We start from the raw sequence: 20187 nt of genomic DNA on the forward strand, positions 1-20187 counted from the left end.
ATGAAAGTTGACCTGGGGAAGCAACTGAAATTCCCAGAGTCTGTCGCCATCACAACACTGCGGCCTGACATGCTGCTTATCTCTGAGGCCTCCAAGCAGATCGTTCTACTGGAACTCACTGTACCCTGGGAGGACCGTATCGAGGAGGCTAATGAGAGGAAGAGGGCAAAATATGCTGAGCTAGTGGAGGAGTGTCGGAGTAACAGGTGGAGAGCACGGTGTGAGCCCATCGAGGTGGGATGCAGAGGGTTCGCTGGCCAGTCTCTATGCAGGGCCTACAACATCTTGGGCATCACAGGGGCCAGTAAGCGAAGGGCCATTAAGGAGGTCACGGAGGCAGCAGAGGTTGCCTCAAGGTGGCTGTGGTTGAGGAGAGGAGAACCATGGGTGCGGTAGCGCTACCTGGACACAAGCTAGGGCCTGATCAACCCCAGCTGGGTCGCCTGGGTGAGAGTGTATGACGCTTGAAAGACCCGAAACACTCTGTGACCCCAGGTAACATCACTGATGATGTGTCCAGGTTGCATCAGACGATGTATTTTACAAGTCCTGAATAGCCTAATATATTCAAAAGGAACTGCTTTATATTAATATATTCACTCACATAGGCTGTTACAGCCGTGGTCTAATTAGATAGATAAAGGCAAGTAACAGAAAGTAAAACAAGGCACTGCACTGCACACATCCAATATATACACTTAGTTGTGTGGGTGTGCTGTGAAGTGTTGCCATTGTTTTTATAAATGAAGTGGCATAATCATGCAACAATTTAACATTTAAAGATGGAAAAATCATTTAATTTTTCCCCCACCTTGGTGCCTAAACAGGCCCCCTCTGTCTCTGTCATGATTCAAGTTAGGTAGGTGAATTTTTTAAGGTTGGTATCCATCTGCATTCCTGCTGAGGAAATCTCTGCTCTCTAACTCTGTTTTTCTCAAGCTCTTTTGGCGACGGCTTCAAAATGACTTCACTGTGAAATAATGTGATAGCTTTTACATGTAGAGGCTGCCATCCAGGCTGCTCTGATCATTCCCAGCCTACCACCTTCAGAAACCAGACACAAGTGATATATGGTTCAACAGAAGCTCTGGATGTTGGGTACAGCATGTCGTTTAACCTAGTGTAAATTAAATCACTAAAGCCTGGAGTGAACACATTTATACATGTGTGGTTTAGGCAAGTCTCTTGTGTCTCTCGGGAAACACTCATCGACATGTTTCTCCATTTTTTGACATGTTATAGACCGAACGACTGATCCCTTAACTGAGATAATAATCGACAGATTCATCAACAGTTAGTATAATTGAAAGTTGCAGCCCTAGCAACCAGCCACCACAGATGTTTTGGCTTCACTTTCAGCGTCAGAATTTAAATGATAGAAAATAGGTTCTTACTTATCTCTAGCGGTATCTTTCACACAGATAGTTTTAGAATATTTTTTTCCCACCTAGGTTTGGGGACTTCTGCCATCATGAGTGAATGAGATTTGGTTTTGTACACATCATCAAAAAATAATACAAAAAAATTCCCATAGAAACTATCTACCAGAGAAATAGTCTTCTAATAGAGGGGCAATGGTATTAGTTTTGCCTTTATCAATACGATAATTCACCATGACGTCACAGCAACAATATTCGTTCTTCCAGATGGCAAAAGCCGAAGCGTTCTCTGATGGCACCACTAGTAAACAAACCCTTCCGTGTCATTTAACCAGAGTAAAGGGCTTGAATCACTGGGTGATCTGCACCGAAGAGGAAGTAGAATTAATTTACACACTTACACACAGAAATACCTCAATAATCCCAGGGTGAAATAGTTTAAATTAAAAATGTAAATTAACAGTATATTTTGGAGCTGTTAAAGCAAGTCATTTCACTGTGAAGGACTGAAGTATGGTCCTGGATGTTTTGACAGCATTGATGTTAATGTGGACGACCAGCAGCTCCCAGTGTTTACGGCGAGGAGATCAGGGTGTCCAACTAGACAGGAGCACACAGCTAATACTGGTGTTAGCGTCCTTTTGACCACTCGTGTAAACACAAAGATAAATCAGGGGGTTAAAACGATATTTGGTTACAAAGATAAGAAGTTAGACTTAAGTTTAACACCATTAAATCAACTCTAAACATTACACCATTATTTATATTTGTAGATTCAGCAGAAAGTTTGATGTCATTTAGTCAAAAACTGTCTGTCTGGAGACACAGATCTGTGCTGCCTGGTTACAGTTTGATCAGAGTTCAGAGCAGTTACTGACACTGTCCCAGGCCAGTGTGGAGATATAATCTCTCCACCTAGTCCTCGGTCTTCCCCGAGGCCTCCTCCCAGCTGGACGAACCACCTCAACTGGCTCCTTTCAACACAAAGGAGCTCCAAGTTCCTCACGGATGGCTGAACTTCACCCCCTCTCTCTAAGGGAGACTCCAGCCACCCTCCTGAGAAAACCCATTTCGGCCGCTTGTACCCGCAGCCTCGTTCTTTCGGTCATGACCCAGCTTTCATGACCATAGGTGAGGGTAGGAACCAAGATAAAGCTACAAACCCCAATTCCAATTAAGTTGAGCCGTTGTGTAAAACATAAAAATGCAAATCCTTTTCAACCTAAATTGAATACACTACAAAAACAAGATATTTAACGTTCAAACTGCCAAACTTTATTGTTTTTTTGCAAATATTCACTCATTTTGAATTTGATGACTGCACCAAATTTCAAGAAAATCTGGGACAGGGACATGTTTACCACTTTGTTACATCACCTTTCCTTTTAACAACACTCTAAGTGTTTGGGAACTGAGGACACTAAATGTTGAAGCTTTGTAGGAGGAATTCTTTGTAAATGTGTTTGTTTTAGATGTAAATTCTACCTTTCGTTCCTTTTCAAGAAAATTATGTGTGACCCTGTTGTACCAACTAGGCGTCTTTTCCAGGGACTTGACCAGTGTCCTCTCAATGACAGCAGAGCTAGGCTGCTGGAGCCAATCAGGCAAACTAAAGGCAGTGACGTGATCCCCCATCGTGTTTGATTAAGAGAAGAGTGGGAAGAAAATGAAAAAGAAACTACCGTGTCCTAACAGCATGCAGGCGGCAGACTATGTGTGGAACAAGCTGTAAAATATGCGCCTAAAAAAAAGACTCCTATTGTGTTTGACAAGGAGGCAGCGCCGTCACTTCACAGAGGACGCCTTCATCCCAAACCTGCCACACACACAGTCACACACGGTGCGCACATCAGACTGCAACACAACAAACCTTTTCAATCTCCGAAAGAGACACCATCTTTTATAGTCTGCTGTAAAATGGCGAGGAGTCCAGCCACACCTACAGCCACCTTACATATTTTCTCTTTTAGGGCTTTGTTTTTACATAGGGGAATACTTTGGTTGCACTGTTCAGTAACTTGCAAAACAGTAAAAAATCTGTGTAAAAATGTGATGTGATCGTGATTTTACTGTAAAAAAAATCAGATGTTGCTCTCAAACCTCTGTATACCTTTCAGCATTAATGGGGCCTTCACAGATGTGCAAGTTACCCATTAAATTTCTGGTAAATTTCCAGAAACTTTTAAGAAACTTTCCATGGGAAGTGAAGCTGTAGAATTTGGAAATGTTCGGAAATTGTATATAGCCCACAGGCTCAAATGTGATGCTTCAATAGTCTTTTGATCAGGACACTCACCTGTTTCCAATGAATCTGTTCACCTGTGGAATGTTGGTGTTTTTTTAACATTCCTCAACTTTCCCAGTCTTTTGTTGACCCTGTTCCAGCTTTTGTGGAACATGGTGCTGCACCATGCCTGCACCATTGGTGCAGGCATCAAATTCAAAATGAGCGAATATTTGCAAGAAAACAATAAAGTTTATCAGTTCTAACATTAAATATCTTGTCTTTGTATTGTATTCAATTGAAAATAGGTTGAAAATGATTTGCATTGCATTGCAAATTGCTTGTATATTGATGAATGGAGACTTAAAGCAACTTGAGACAGCTGAGAGAGGGAGAGAGGACCAGATCTGACCTGAATGACTTGGGCTGGGTAACTGTTAGTGTAGGGCTTAAATGATTGACTTATTCTTTCATGTCAGTCTAAAACAAACAGTGGGGTGTCCATACAAACATCAAAGCTGTTTTTGCTTGCTGTAGTCATTCCTCCTGTTCATACTGGTCATTATGATATCTCTTCCTAATATTTTATGTTAGCCTTTTGGCTAAGATCAAGTGTAGTACCTGTCTTATCAGTTTAATATCTGACATGTCCCCTACCCGGGGACCATATATTAAACAGATTTTTGGAACAGGGAGATGGAATAGGGGCTTGCTCCATCCACTCCATGCATCGACCTGGTATTGCAGTACCTCCAGGAACGGTGCATCCCCTCTAGATTTTCAACATTTTCTTTTCTAAAAAACAAACAAAAAAAACCCTGCAATTTCCCAGCTTGGGATCAATAAAGTATTTCTATTCTGTTCTATTATATTCTGTTCTGCCAATGGAAGAGATAGGGGACAGTATATTATATATATTCAACTTAAGATAATGCGAAGCTTCAGCAGTCTAATCGAGTCATATACTCTATAAGTTACAGTTACAGTTCAACTTGATTTGTTTTACTCGGACTACTGAAGAAGCATGCTGGCTTCAGATAAACATTGGAAAACATTTTTGCATCAAACACTGAAATTGTATTAGCGACCAGTATGAACAGGAGGTATGATTGCAACACACAAAACCTGTTTCAATGTGCAATGGGAATAGGAGTATTGTTTTCAGGAAAAGCAGGGAAAATGTCAACCTATCCTTTTAAATCTGAGGTGTGTGTGGTACGCTAGGAGGCATTTGTTCACATAAGCCAGTAGGGCTTAGAGGGAGGGACACTGGTTGCTTCTAGCTGATTGACAGAATGCAAGTTCTTACAAGTACACAGTGTTTTAAGGGTTGTCATGTCTGAGCAGATTATTTGTCTCATGCAAATATGAAAGAGTGCATAACCCATTCTTCATGTGAGCAGATCTAACAACAGTCTTTAAATTATCTATCGTTCATTTATAGGTAGTTATAGGCGTATGGAGCATTCTGTTGTGGCAAAGAGGAACAATTAAGGTTACAGCTCCAGTCATCATGGCACTTCCACTTGTCTGGCTAACCAGGTAGCAGGTATAACAGCTTGCATCCGGTTGGCGCCAGATGCCAGGCCCCATCCAACCACAGAAGGCAAAGGCACCGTTTGTGCATTCAGGGCTTAGTGCCACTCAAGATGATTGTGGTTGGCTTAACCTCTTATCAGTCAGCCCCCTTTTTAAGGGGGATGAGGGTGGGGGACAGGGGATGTTTAGGGGGAGATAGCAGGTCAACAGAAGATGACGCATAGGAGTGATAATCCTAGAGGTCAGAACAGCTCATTTTCTGCAGTGAGCTCAAGTTTCAGAAAATGCTCTCACTAGGCTGAAATGTCTCCTATGGGGACTAAAATCATCACACATGAATATTACTGGGCTCATTGGATCCATAAGAGTTTCAGCTTTACAGACGTGCCCACTTTATGACATCCAGCACTGTTTATGGAACAAAGTATGCAGAAATATTTAAATACTCCATTGTGTAGGGACTCTTCTCATGCTACTGCAGAGGTTTGGTGTTATTTTGAGCAGTATTAGTGGTTAAAAAGAGATGTTTTAATGCCTTCACCGTACTGCCCGAGCTAATCAGTGTTAGCCACGTCCGGCTGTTAGCGACTCTCCGGGATTTTCTCAGTTAATAGTTGTTACAGAAAAAGATTGACTCAATGGATTATTTGATGAGTGCAATTGTCCAAAAAGACCATGGGAGGATTTTACGCCAAAATTTCACTTTAAAGCTGCAGTCGGCAAGTCTGGCAGATCCAGTTGACTCAGTTAAATTTTGAATGTTTACAGCTCCTCTACTGCCGAGCTCCTCCCTCCCTCCCATCGAGTGCTCGTCAGTGCTCGTGCACCTGATTCCTGTGAACACGGCCCTGTCTTCTCTCATAAATAAACAGCATTGAATACACGCTACATGGAGGTAGGCTGGCTAACTTACTCATAGATAGAAGTGTGTGCCTGTGATATTGTAACATGCGTGAGGGCGAGGAAGTGGGTATCTGTGGCTTGTGCACGAACTGTGCCTGAGAGTCAGCTCTGCGCTGAGTGGACAGGATGATACGGGCTGTGGATTTGTGCAAAACAAACAACAGGCTCTACGTGCCGTAGAGGCGCGTTTTTTTTTTCTTTCTAAAACCGGATGATTTATGACGTTCTATCGGAGAATTGAGTCCGCTTCAGTGAATATGATCAAACAAATGTTGCCGACTGAGACTTTAAGGTGAAGACAATGAGGTTAAGGTGAAATTGTTTCAATTTGAACTTGTTTCAACTCCCAAGCTGTATGACTCCACCTGATAAACAGTCCACCTGAAATGACTGACACACGCACACACACAATTTGTGTGTGCAAGATGCACACTACAGAAAGATGCCTGATGTGGCCATATTTAAATGAGTACAGTGAGGTGTAAATTCTCCACACCAATTCAAGACAGAATCAGCTTGCTGTGCCTCCCCCCCTGCACACCGCTCACATAAACTGCTGACAGCAGCTCACCACGGCCTGAAACAATAAATATCTCTAATCCCTGGCATGTTCCAGTTCCCCTGCCCAGCCTCAGAGCCCTGAATCAGTTTCACCCCCAAACAAACCATGTGCTATTGTACATGGTTTATAACAAAGTTATCAACTTGTTAAAGAGAAGAAAGGAAACATAACTATTTAATCACTTTGAACTAACATCTTGATGCAGTCTTTGACCCGTTTGACCTGCAGAGCTGATTGCACTTTGCTGCTCGTTTGGTGAGTTTTGATTTGAGCTGTTTTGAGCATTACTTTAACCAGTAGAGTGTTTTCTTATTATATAAGAATACAGTATATACATGACATTGCAATGTGCTGCTTTGAGTAATCCCATATGCAAGATGTGATTGTTCAATCACTGTCACCTGCTGAACTGAATCAGACAGATCCTGATGTGGCTCATAACATAGTCATGGTGATCTTTATGTCAGGGGAGTTAGAGCAAAATGTATTTTTAATTATTAATAATAATAATAATAATAATAATAATAGTTTTAATAACAAAAGTAGTATCAGATGTAGAAACTAACACCATCATATAAATAATAAGCTTAAGATTTATCAATTTCAACTTTAAAATTGCCTCAATTAAAATGTCCTTATTTTTTTAAAATTTTAAAAGTATTGATATCAGTACGAATAAGGCACCGACACCGTTTTTAAAAGTATCTTTTTAGCACTGGTATCGAAAAAAAACCCGATACCCAACCCTACTTACAATCTCCAGAGCCTTCAGCATCTCGGAGCAAACCGGATCCACACCTGGTGCCTTGCTGTGGAGGGGCTTCTTAACCACCTCAGAGACCTCTGCCAGGAATATTGGTGAAGCCTCCCTAGAGTCTTCAAACTCTGCCCCCTCCACAGAGGATGTGTTGGTTAGGTTCAGGAGAGGCTCAAAGTGACAATATCTCCAGTCTGGGTCAGCAGTTTTCCAATGTGGAACACAGCCTGAGGCAAACCCTGTTTTCTCTTTCTGAATTGTCTGATGGCGAGCCAGTTCCTCTCCATCAGCTCATTTACTATCTCCCACACCCTGAGCCGCTAAATCAGTCATTCATAACAATAGTTATATGAAAATCAATCTTTGCTGGGAATTATGTTTTTTTGTTTTAAAAACAAAGACAATCCTGTTATGGTGGTATTTAAACATGTATTGAAAGTCAGTGTCACCAGCTGATTGAAGTGTCCAGACCAGAGTGGACCACATTCATGTTGTTTCCACTTTTAGTCTGTAACAATGTGACATTTTGGATGTACTGAAACGGGGCTTTTTGTAATCCTTGGCCATATGGCGCCTTGGAGAAGAGCAGGAGAGGGGGAGGGGTGGGATGCGACATGTAGGTCAGCCTGAAACACGGAACAATAAGTAGGCAACTAATCCTTGTTGTCAACCTGTAGAGAAATTTGTTTACCCAACAGTGAAGTACCGTCTGAGTGTGCACACTTTGAGAAACAAGGTGACACTTTTAAGTCCAAGGATGGCTGTCTGTGCGTAGGTGGATATAGAGAGGTGCAGTATGGTGTAGCATTACATTTAGAAAGTTTGGGAGGCACTCCATAAGTCAGAAGAACAGTATTAGAAATGGGAGGTGTCCGGATTTGTTAAACCAAATTCAAACTGGACTCAATGGTTCGTATTAGATATCACCTATATTAACAACATTCCTTTGCCAAGGCAACCCCCTGTGTAATTTAATTTTCAGTTTGGATAAAGTCTAACACTCTGGTCAATTTCAAGGCATCTGAAGAAGAACTAATTGCTGCATGTCTAAGATTAATCCAGGTAAACCTACTGCACCAGACCTCCTTTCCCCCTCTCTCCTAAAAGAAGCAGCTTATGTGATTGAATTACCAGTTGCACACATTTTTGCATACTTTTCCCACAGTCTGGGAAACTCAATGTACAGCCACTTTGCAAAGCAGGCGATCTGTGTGATCCACACTGATAATGGCCAATTTCAATTCTATCCTAGCTTGCAAAGATTTTTGAATTTTTAATAAACCACAGGCAATCTGGTTTCAGACCTGAGCTTATTACCATCTCAGTTTAAAAAAAGGCAAAAATAATCAACATATGGCCTCTGATATGATAGATCACAATATTCTGTTGAAGTGACTTCCAGTTTTGGCAACACTAGTCTTGGCTGGTTAAAAATGACTTACACAGACCTCAGTGTCTTGTGTCTGGAGGTGTGCAATTGAAACTTGTATTAACTTGTATTAATATTAACAAAGGGGTTCTGTGAGAGTCTAGGACCTGTTCTCTCCGCAATCTACTCATTATCTAGACTTGTACTTTAATAACTGTCAATTACATTTTTTTGCAGATGACATATTTTCAACCAATTTTTTTCACATGAAATTATATGAAATACAATTCCAGTGAAATTTAATCCAGGCAGTTCCATCCATCCTACAAAAATGGACGTAGCGTCCTCGCCTACGGGAGTCTCCATCTTGTCAGATTTTAACTCCACCTAATTTCCTCTGACCAAAAAAGGGCATGTTTGTAACGTGGGGGGGAGGGGCATCATCCATCTGGCTGACGTATATCTCCGAGGAGAAGTGAGGGCCAGTGGCTAGCTGTCATTCAAGAGACCACGCCCCTAATTATTCATAAACCTCCAATAACATAAAAACTAGCCTGGTACAAAGAAATTCACCCCCCCTCATTGTTGTCATGGAGATATGACCTAAACATACAGACTAGAATGTTTTTTGTACCAGGCCCTAAACAGGTTTCATGATGCTGTGAAAACGGCCTGTTTAACATGGGGGTCAATGAGAAACTGCTCTATAATGAAACCTGCTCCTAGTGGACACTCAAGGAACTGACGTTTTTGGCACTTCCTGATTGGATCAACCAGGAAGTCGCTGTGGTGGGGGCCTGATTAAAACTACAGAAACAGAAATATAATGTAGTGTATATATTACATGCAAATACAGACACAACTGAGCATATACTTCATACACTGCACCACAATTTTGATTCTATACAAAGAGCCCTCCACAACTTAAAGTTTATTTCTAAATCCAAGTTTATCCTCACACTTGAAAAGTTTCAAAATTGAGTACGTTTCCACTAAGAAGTACCTTGGCATTTGGCTAGACAGTAACTTTTAAATGTGGCTTCTTTTCTACAAAGAGGATGTGTTTCTCTAAAAAAGACAGGAAACTGTTGGTCCAGTGTACATCTAGTTTATGCACACATAAGGTTCATTCCTGAAACCTTGAGGCCCCCTATATCACAGTGCCATTTGTTTCATTTCTGCTGATAGCCATACTACCCATAATTGTTCACAATACAAAAATGTACAATATTAAAGCATATTCAAAAGCTCCAAGCTTCTTAAGTATTTTAGATTATGTATGCCTCACATGTGCACATGCAGTCTGCTCCTAAAACAACACCTTAAGGAAATCATAATTTAATTCTAATGCACCTTACAAATGCTGATACATTTCACATATTTTGTCTTATTGAAACACTACCATCAGTTGAGTGTAAATATAATACCTGATATCTGTGTCTTTGTTATTCTTTGTATGTATCTTATGGACATTTTGTTGTATTGCAATTGTGATTGTTTCAATTGATTTGTCCCATGTAGTTCGTTGTTTTGTTTTTTTACTTTTAACTCTTACGCCAAAAACACACCAAACAGCGGATTGCCACTCACCACGATAATTACAAAGAAATTCTTTGTAAACATAGGTCAGCAGGACTTGTGACTGATTGGCTGCAGGCATTAACTGGTTGCATTTCACTATTCACTAATTTCCCGAACTGTTAGTTTGGCCGCACTTTGCCGCAGACCACAGAGAGCCAAGCTTGGAGCAGCTGACGCAGGTTTTATGGACATTGCATAGCACCTTGCTGCTGGCCACACTTCACCGCTGCTTGGTGTATTTTGGGTGTTAATGCAATGTTGCGTTTTATCATGTAATTATTACTTCACACTAGGGCTGCACAACTTAGAATTTGAAAAAAAGAAAACGGAAGTGCTGAGTTAAAAATAAATATATATTTTTTATGTCAATATGACTGTCAACAGATATTTTTACTGTATTTTTGCTGAGAACTGTGTGTGATGTGTGTAAAAAAATCGATGACACACTGTATCTCTAGATGGGCCACAGAGACGGACAGAGTGTCTCTGCTCACATGGGCTGTGTGGCGGCTCTACCTGTTAACATGGCTGCCAAAATGAAAAGCAAGAGGTTCCTGCTCACACTGGCTCACGTGGCGTACGTGTTTCCGTAACATCCATGTGCAGAGTTCAGGTAAACAACAACAAACATGTGGGACTGTTTCCATCAGTGGGACATTCAAGTGTCCTTGGTGGAGCCAAGGCAGTGGGAAGGTTGCAGACCGCGCTGCAGATCCCTGTCCCACTGTACGCCGTCCTGCTTCTCCGCTGTTAGGGAGAGAAGGAGAAGGACGTTTCTACGCATGCACCAGCTCTGGGTGCTGTTGTGTGGCAGTCCTTCACAGCTCCACCCAGCCACCTGACGTGCACACAACATCCAATTTCACACACTTTTGTGTCACCGTATGCACACAGATTTCCCCTAAAGACGCTTGTCTAAACGCGTAATATAAAGTGAGAACGCAACGGCACTTTAGTGTTTCCTTTCTAGATCGTCTTCATTTAAAAAGGGCCTCAACCTAAACCATTGTCATCTGACCGGCGTTTCTGATTGTCCTTTATAGAGAATACTGATCAAACTATTTAGAATAAACTGATGATGATCAGTGGCTAATCGATTGGAGCACCCTTGGTCCAGGGCGTACCCCAGCTCTATCCCATTGTCAGCTGGGATTGGCTCCAGCCCTTCTGAGACTTTGTAAAGGATAAGCGGTTACAGATGACAGATGGATGGATGGATGGATAAGACCATCAGGAATGAGAAGAGACAGTGGACAAATCCTGCTGTAAATCTGTATCAATAAAGCGTGTAGGTCTTTAATTCTGTTAGAAGTGTGGAGCAGTGGGCTGGGGATTATGTGCAGAGGGGGAAGTGCTCCATTTAGAGGGATTTAGGTCATTACTGGAAGTATCATGTTAATACTGTTGTTATTTAACTGATGTGTGTCAGCAGTTGAACTGAGGGCGCACTCACACTGTCCGTCCGTACCGTGCCCCATGCTTTAGGGTACTTGTCCCCCCCTCCAGGCCCGTTTGTACTCACACTACCTGGGCCTCGGCGAATGCTTCTTGCTGTCTATACGTCATCACGCCGTAACACATCACACGCATTGATTGACTTCATCGCGATGCATCACTTTGTTTACACTTTGGCCACATAATGGAAAGCAGCGCAGAAAACATGGTAACGTTTTTGGCTTTGTGTTTTTTTTGGCCTCCTTGTGATGCGGCACGACCCCGGCTAGTCTTCTTTTTCCTATATCCGAACAGGGGCCCATAAAATGATGTCAGAACCACCGTATGCCTCGTGCTCGTACACATGCGCACGCTCATGCTCATACATCTGCAAACATGCTCTACACGCCGAACTCTCCCAAACGGGCCGTGGCCGGGAAGTGCCGTGCCTAAGCACAGTACAGTTTCACTCACACTGGTCAAACGAATTAGACTTTAGCCGTGAAACGTGCTTGGGCACGGTACAGATGGACAGTGTGAGTGCGCCCTGAGTCTGTGTCTTTCTCTGTCTGTTTTTCTGAAGATTAAAACCTTTATGATAAGGCCTCATTTACAAACTCACCGTGTTTTTAAGTGTGTCATATCTTGACAGAAGTCCAGATTTGATTCAAGACACTTTCATTCCCACAAATGTGTGTCTGCTAGATCACAGATCGGATTGCCCCCATCTTGGTTTTCAGGTCCAGAGAATGCACCTGAAGCATTTTGGAAACTGCCAGAACCCCCTAACCCTTGTGCAATTTAGCAGTTAAATGTTGAATATGTAGAATCTTTATTAAAAGCTATATTTAAAATAATAATAATAATAATACACCCACGGGGCATTTTGAGGGGTCCAGAATGAAAGTATTGCTTTTCCATAAAAAAAATGTATTCTGAATTAATAGTTACATTTTTTTTGAGAGGTTTGACAATGACTTTCTGTCCCGTTGTGTTTCCATGGTAGAGCCAATAGCGTTGGGCGTTGCTGGTTGCCTGGGTTGTCTGTTGGTGAAATGGAGTTTGCCAATCTTGCAGCTGCTTCGGAGCCTCAGTGAAGGGGGCGTTATTTGTCCCAGCAGCTGAGTGAGCGGAGACGGGCAAAAACCAGAGTCAATATAGGCCAAGCATTCACTCCATGGACTGAGAGAAAGGAGAGAAACGCCATTCAAACGCACGCCCAAATGGCTACGTTTCTCCTTGATCGCTAACATCCCTTTCATCTTTACTGGAACGGCAAACGCTAACTGTCAGTCAAACTTCTCTAATCCTTGTTTTTATGGTGTGATTTTCTGGAGGGGATGGGTTCAAACAGGCTCAAACAGACTCTGGTCTTCTGTAGGCTACTGGGCCGGGTCTGACCAATCTGGCAACCCAACTGCTGGAATTATTTTTTGTTGTTGCGACTACAATCTTGAGACACTAGATGGCGGTGTTCTGCTCATTCTGCATATTCAACCTTTGTGTTATAACAGTAACAGTTTTGCTAGCTAGCTATCAACCATCCATCATCTAACACAAACACATGAATGACTCACAAGTGAGAGAAACGTTTTCCCATTCAGATCAGATCACTACTCTGTTATTAAATGAGGTCTTCTATATGACTGTGTTGAGATCTTCCCATAGTAGTGAGAAAGATGGTCGTGTAAATTAGCTGCCATTATTATAGGAGACAGACCCTGTAGAGACTATTTCCAAAGACCACATGTTCACTGCTGTAGTCAGGGGAGGAGCAATACTCACAGATAAGTCTTGCATTTACAGTTCTTTAGTAGAATGCATCTCCCGCAGTGAACTCATGAGAATCTGTCCATCTGTCATGTTGGTTATGTTTGAGAAATGCAACTTTATTATCCTGTGCATGTAGAGTGGATGGGAGTGAGCACGGTTGTGGCTTCTGTAGCAGCCTCTGTGGATTTGAGGTTTATTTCAGTCAGGTGTTTTATTTTGGCGGTGTGGCTCAGCTCTTGCTGAGCAAGTTTGATAGACTGTTTCTGAGCTGACAAACCCAACTGTTAATGAAACCAGTCTCAATGAAGTTCTGGTAGAGAGAGTGAGTGAGGCTGATAATATGAAATTCTGATGAGAGATGTGCTGCATGAGCTCAACAGATGCTCAGCTGAGTATATTGAAATGGACATCAGCCAAGATGCACTATATAGGAGACTCCGAAAGTGATTACGTAGTAATTATGAGTGGCAACAAGCATGTCACATTTATTTGAATTGCTTTCTGTGCAAGCTTGCATTCTCATCTGGATGCAGAGAGATCAGCAGACATGCTCAATGCAGCCAGAGGAACATCTGGAAAGATACTCTTCAGTCTGCGTGCACAACTTGCAGTACCTTGATACTTTGTGACTGTGTGTAGAGATAATCATGTCCCGTTTCCTTTGAGTTGTAATGCAAACATTCCCTTCTTTACAGGACATGCTCTAGTGATCCAAAATCCTTATTTAGGACACATGAATAGGAGTTAAGGTTGAGAACATATGACTCCTGAAACAGTGACTGTGAACAGTTTCCTTCAGTTTCAGTTTTTGAGCTGAGACTGGTGGATATTTGGATAAGCAGTAGGCCTTAAGCAGGGTTCATAAAGAGTCTTGAAAGATGGGAAAATTATTATATGTAGTCATGTTTTCAATGTTAGGAATACACTTGAATTTGGAAAGTCTTTGAAAAATGAAAAAAATGCTTCATTTTCAACGTCATCTGGATATCCAGCTACACATGGACTCATGTAAACTCAACTCATAAATCTTTTAAACATTTGAAATTTAACAATCGCATTTGTTGTCTTGTGTCTCACATCAGATGCTTTTAGTGAAGGCTAACAAGCTAGCTAGACTACTTCTCTGGGGAAGAAAGCCAAGGGCGGCAGCCTGTAGCTGGAGCTACTTAGTGGATGTATCAATTACAAATCAGGCAGTGCAAACCACAGCACCGGGGGGTCACAGCAGGCTGGAGGCCAGCAGCAGCAGCAATTCTGGGTCTAAAGTGTGTCCGGTATTCCCACACCGCTGTTGGAAACGGTGCACATACTAATGGTTTTGACACTGAGATGTCCACGAGGGACCGAAATCTAAAGTTGCTAACAACAGCACTGTGAAAGATTATTATCTTGAATGTCACTGTTGAACAACAATAATGTTAACATAAAGCAATGTTGACATTGTACATAGGGTGAAATCTAAGCCAAAAAAAACAATAACAGAGTATGTGCATGTAGCTGCTGGCTGATCCCCAAACTGGAGGAGCTGCTCTTTAAGAACTGTGCATGTTTATCTTAACCTAGAAATGCTCTTGGTCATCTCTCTGACTTCTGACTGCCTCCTGATATCACTTTTTGAGGTTCTACTATACCTCCACTACTTCCTTTTAGACCTACACATCTTATTCCAGTCCGTGGTTCAGCTCAGGCCAGAACAGGGCAGGCCCTGTTTGCCTTCAGCTGGAGTGCACAGGAATAGTAGAGGGAGATGGTACCACAAAGCCCAACAGTTTATTTGAAGCCCAGGCTCTGCATAGTCATTAAAGTGTGGTCTCATGGCAGCCTGCGTTTTTGTCTATATCTGCCACAGATGTGGCTGCACTCAGCTCTCTGTCTGTAGTTAAGCGTGTAGATGAAGGGTCAACCCAGATTCCTCACTTAACATAGGAGCCCATCATTGTGAATAGGGCCCATGAAGGTCTCCTTTAGTGTGTTTCAACAAACTTAACACCACTGGTATCAATTTGCAAAGCATTACTTTATAAGTTATAGAAGTTAAGCATGCATTAATAGAAAGAAACATTTATGAAGACATTTTAATTTAATTCAGTAGGGGAAAGTGGGGTTCGACCAGCCACTATTTAGTTTAGGTGTACTTCAGGATGTTGTACATTACTATAAATGGTTAGATTTAGCACAAGCAAGCAGTTTATAAACAAGAGGCACTTAAGAAGTGGTGTCATAGCTCACACCTCCCCAGATAAGGTGAAAGTTAACAGCCATGTAGGATAATCATGCAGTGTCGTTTTCAGAAAGCCAGCTAAACCAAGGAAGTAAACAACAAGAGGGGTTCAGTGGTACTCCACCGCAGAAAAAGGTTCCTGTCATGGGCATCCAATTTATTGCTTTTAACACAATAAAAGATCTGCAAAATGTAAACTGTATGATATTCTGGCAGACATTTATAAATGTAAATCCTTAATTGGCTTTACATTATCTGGTATGTGATTTATTCTACACAATCAAGTGTGTTGTTGTTTTTTTATCCTATTAGGCCGTTAGGTGAACCCTGTTATCGTTTCCCGCTCTGCAGTCTGGCATCTACACAATCTTTAGTTCATAAAAAAGAAAGAGTGATGCTAAGCTACCAAAAAAAAGTTTGTTGCTGAAAATCCAGTCGATTATCCATGCGTCTATGTTTTATGCAGAACTAGTTTCTTCAGAGTGTAATAAGATTTTGGCAGTGGGAGGTGGCACGGTTCAACATGTGACCATGCTACACAATAAGATAGCTGCTTTTTGTCAACAGAATGGAAACGTTAGCGATAAAGAGGAAAACACCCGAAAATCCTCTTAAGTGGCCAATGGTGGATTCCAACCATGCTAAATACATAACGGCTTCCAAGAAGAACAATGAGTCAAATATACGCTAAGGTCAACTTTTTATGTTAAGACATTTACATCAGTAAAGACAGTAATTGTACTTATACCAATGACTATTCGTTTGTTCATTTATTCATTCATTCATTCATCCACAAACGAAAACAACACTGATCAACCATAGTAAAAGATCTTTGTTTAAAATTTGGAATATAAAACTACAAAACAATAAAGAATAACAGAACGGAATAACAGAATAAGGACTCTTCTAGACACTTCTTGTCCTCACTGTCAGTGTCAGGACAGTGTCATCTTCCCTTTCCTCTTTTTCCTTTTTATTGGCAATTTGTACAGCGACATTAATCTGTGCAACACAGTCCTGCAGAGAAACAGGGGCATCTGCCTGTCTCACAGCCACTTTCTTTACAGCTGCAGTGTATCACATGCAAAACACTGTCAGGGACCGGTTTTCTTGTCATCCAGGTGACATGTAAGTTCCCATCCTCTAACCATACCACTAACCAACCTTATCCAGCAGGCTATGGAGCACTTGTGTATATATATATATATAAAATTTTGAGACAGGACCTCTAGCAAAGCCGATTATGCCATACAGAAAGCCTTGTACCTAGCCTCATTTACATTTCCGGCAGCTGGTTGATCTTATAGGTGGCATATATACTGGCAAAGAAGTGCAAATGTTGACAGCTCCAAGTTAGAGTTGGCTCCTAAACTTTTGAAAGCCTTAAGGTACTCATCTTTCTTACATGCAACAGAAAATGTCTTTCTTTTTCCTTTGCCATAAAAGGCACTTGTGGAGTCACACCCAGAGAATGTGTGAATTCTAATCAAGGCTGAACACAGACTGGTTCTGAGAGCCGATGACACCTTGTGATGTCAATGATACATGTCCAGTTGCCATTCCTTTTAAAATATATCAGCTGCATGGCAAATCTGTGTGCAGACTTACAACTATGAATACGACATCGGTCGGAGCCACTGTTGTAGGCTTTTCCTGCAGGTATTCCATCGTGTGGTGGTGAAATCATCTACCTCCTCGTGTTTCACAGAAGTAACATGCATTTAACAGTGTTTTTATTTTGATTATTTACATTTTTAAGACTTTCTGGTGTGTTTTCCTCGCCATCAGTACTGCTCGATGAAGCCATGGGGGCCGCCATCTTTCCATTTTGTTGACAAAAAGCTACACCTTATTGGTGTAGCACGATCACGTGTCAAACCGAGTTTAGAGTTTGGATATGATACAGTTTGTTGTAATTGCCCCTAATTTCCAGTTAATTTCTATGATTTCCCATGACTCTCATGGAAGTTTAGGGATGAAACAATTACTCGAGTAACTCATGTTACTCTTTTACAAAAAATCGTTGAGGCAAAATCTCTGCAGTTTGGGATCATTTCACACTTAAAAGAGAGGCCAAAACGGTGCAATGTGTCCAGTGCAAACTAGAACTGTTATACCACAACAGCACGACATCGATGATTCAACATCTGAGCTGAAAGCAGCCCGCTACTTCACAGAGCGCTGCTGTTTCGGTTTAAGGAGGGCTGTTGCCGTAGTGACTGCAGATGTTAAAACAGGAAGAGAATGCGTAGCTGTCATGGTGACTGCCTCTATATTTAGTTTTTCATGAATCTTAAATCTTCTGATCAGTGTTTATAGTTTGGTTTGAGTAAATGTGTCAGAGTTTTGTTCGTTGTTTGTTGTTACAGTAAACAGGAAGAGAGTGAGTTCTTCCTGATAATATCTATCTCTAATTCTATTTCTTTGTCTTTAAACCTGTTTGAGTAAACAAGTGTGTCACGTAGTATTGTATGCACCACTTTGAATTGTTTAAATGGTAAACGTATGGCTTACTCATGGTAAATTGCGAGTGTATTGCCTTCAACAAACACACACCTCATATCTCTCTATCTCTCTCTCTCACCCTCACGCATGTGTGCACACTCAAACAGAAACAAACACACACCGACTCCTGTTAGGTTATCACGCCAAATAGGTCTACCCCAGACATTTTTTTTTATCTGATTACTCGATTAATCACTGGAATAATTGGTAGAATACTTGATAACAAAAAGATTTGATAGCTGCAGCCCTAGAATGTTTTGGAATATTTCCAAATTCCCCAGCTTAACTTCCCATGGAAAGTTTCTGGAAATTTGCAACCCTAGTTATGGCAGTTATAAAAAGTGTGTTTACAGGGGATGAAAGTAGTGAATGTGATTGGTCATGATCGTCACAGCCTCTAACACACCTAGACACAATGAATGAGAATGTTTTCTTTCTAAACCCACTCCCTATCCATATGCACACACCAGGCAAGCATGGCCATGAAATTAAAAGTGTGCTTGGAACGTACCGCTGAGTTCACAAAAAATAGAGCTCTTTAACCCCTTGACTGTGCGAGTGTGTGGGTTGGTGGACGGGACGTTCGGGGGAGACAGCAGGTCAACAATACAAGTGGTGTACATCATCTGAAAGACGGAACCTGAAGATTCATTTGAGATGCAGCTCAGCGTCTGGTTTTCTGGTCATGAATCTGTAATCAAAATGTATTGATTTATTCATTAAAACCCCCAAAGCAATTTTAGTCAAAAGCAACTGGACTTGGTTATTTGTCTAGGAAGACATTTCACCTCTCATCCAAGAGGGTTCATCAGTTCATGTACCCATATGACCAGGCTGGGACTGGTCCAACTAACTGGTGTGGAGATCCAGGTATTTAACCTCTCACAAGGCCGATGATGTCACTGGAACCGTCGTTAGAGTGACAGTCGTTGGTGGGAAGTTGTTGCCGGAAGTTTGTGTACATGAACTGATGAAGCCTCTTGGATGAGAGGTGAAACGTCTTCCTAGACAAATGACCAAGTCCAGTTGCTTTTGACCGAAATTGCTTTGGGGTTAACGATGACCTGGACTTGTTGAGAACATTCATAGGCCCATTCTTAAAAATAAATTGTGCAAAAAAAGAAGTGCATAAGGGCTTGGTACATTATGATTTGAGTTTATAAAGACCATTCCTTTGCTCACTAATGTCTCAAAAGTTATTGCAAGTATCATAAGAGTGTCTATCATGGAACCTCTTGTAAGAGGAGACTCGTGGGGACTCAAAGAACCTATTTTCATTCAGAGGTCTTGAGGTAAGAGGTCAAGGGACACCTTTTGAAAATTACGTTCCAGTTTTTACCTCGCTAACACTAACTTTGGAGCTTGATTTAGCTCCTTCCTGACAAGCTAGCATGACGTGTACCTGATTCTGATTCCTTAGATCCTATAGTTTCATTTGATACCAATATCTTCACTCCATCTCTAAAACGGAGCCTGCTGGCCTACAGCCTCTGGAGGAGAAACAGTCGGCAGGGCCAGAAGGCAGGCTGATGCAAGTCAAGGGGTTAAAACGTTTGGCAGTGTAAAAATACGGCCAAGCAGATTATGTTGGTTTTTGAGTAGAATTCACCTTTCTGGACATTTTGAAGACCCTACGGTCATCATATTTTCTGTGTGTAATAGTATAAGATTGTCTTTGTCATCTCGAGGATCCATAAAATAACCATCTGCAGTTAACCAGCGCCATAGTGCCATGTATGAAGTGAAATTTGGTCAGGTCTTTTGCATTTTGTATTTTTTTAATTTCTGAAATCAAATTAAAAGTGTGATTCACTTAGATCTGACTGTTCTACATTAATCATTGCTGACATCCTGACAACAAAATAGTTGCCACATTGATTGTCTTATTGGAACATAAACGTAATCATCCACAAGTCATTTCTAATTGTTACTTTTGTTTC

The 20187-nt window shown here is 41.5% G+C and overlaps 1 protein-coding gene across 1 annotated transcript in view; it reads left to right on the plus strand.

The window, feature by feature from the left end:
• pdzd2 (PDZ domain containing 2) overlaps positions 1-20187 on the plus strand; it is an 84813-nt gene that overhangs the window by 5033 nt on the left and 59593 nt on the right. The window lies entirely within an intron of this gene.

Source organism: Echiichthys vipera, assembly GCF_963691815.1.
Source record: "Echiichthys vipera genome assembly, chromosome: 4".
NCBI lineage: Eukaryota > Metazoa > Chordata > Actinopteri > Perciformes > Trachinidae > Echiichthys > Echiichthys vipera.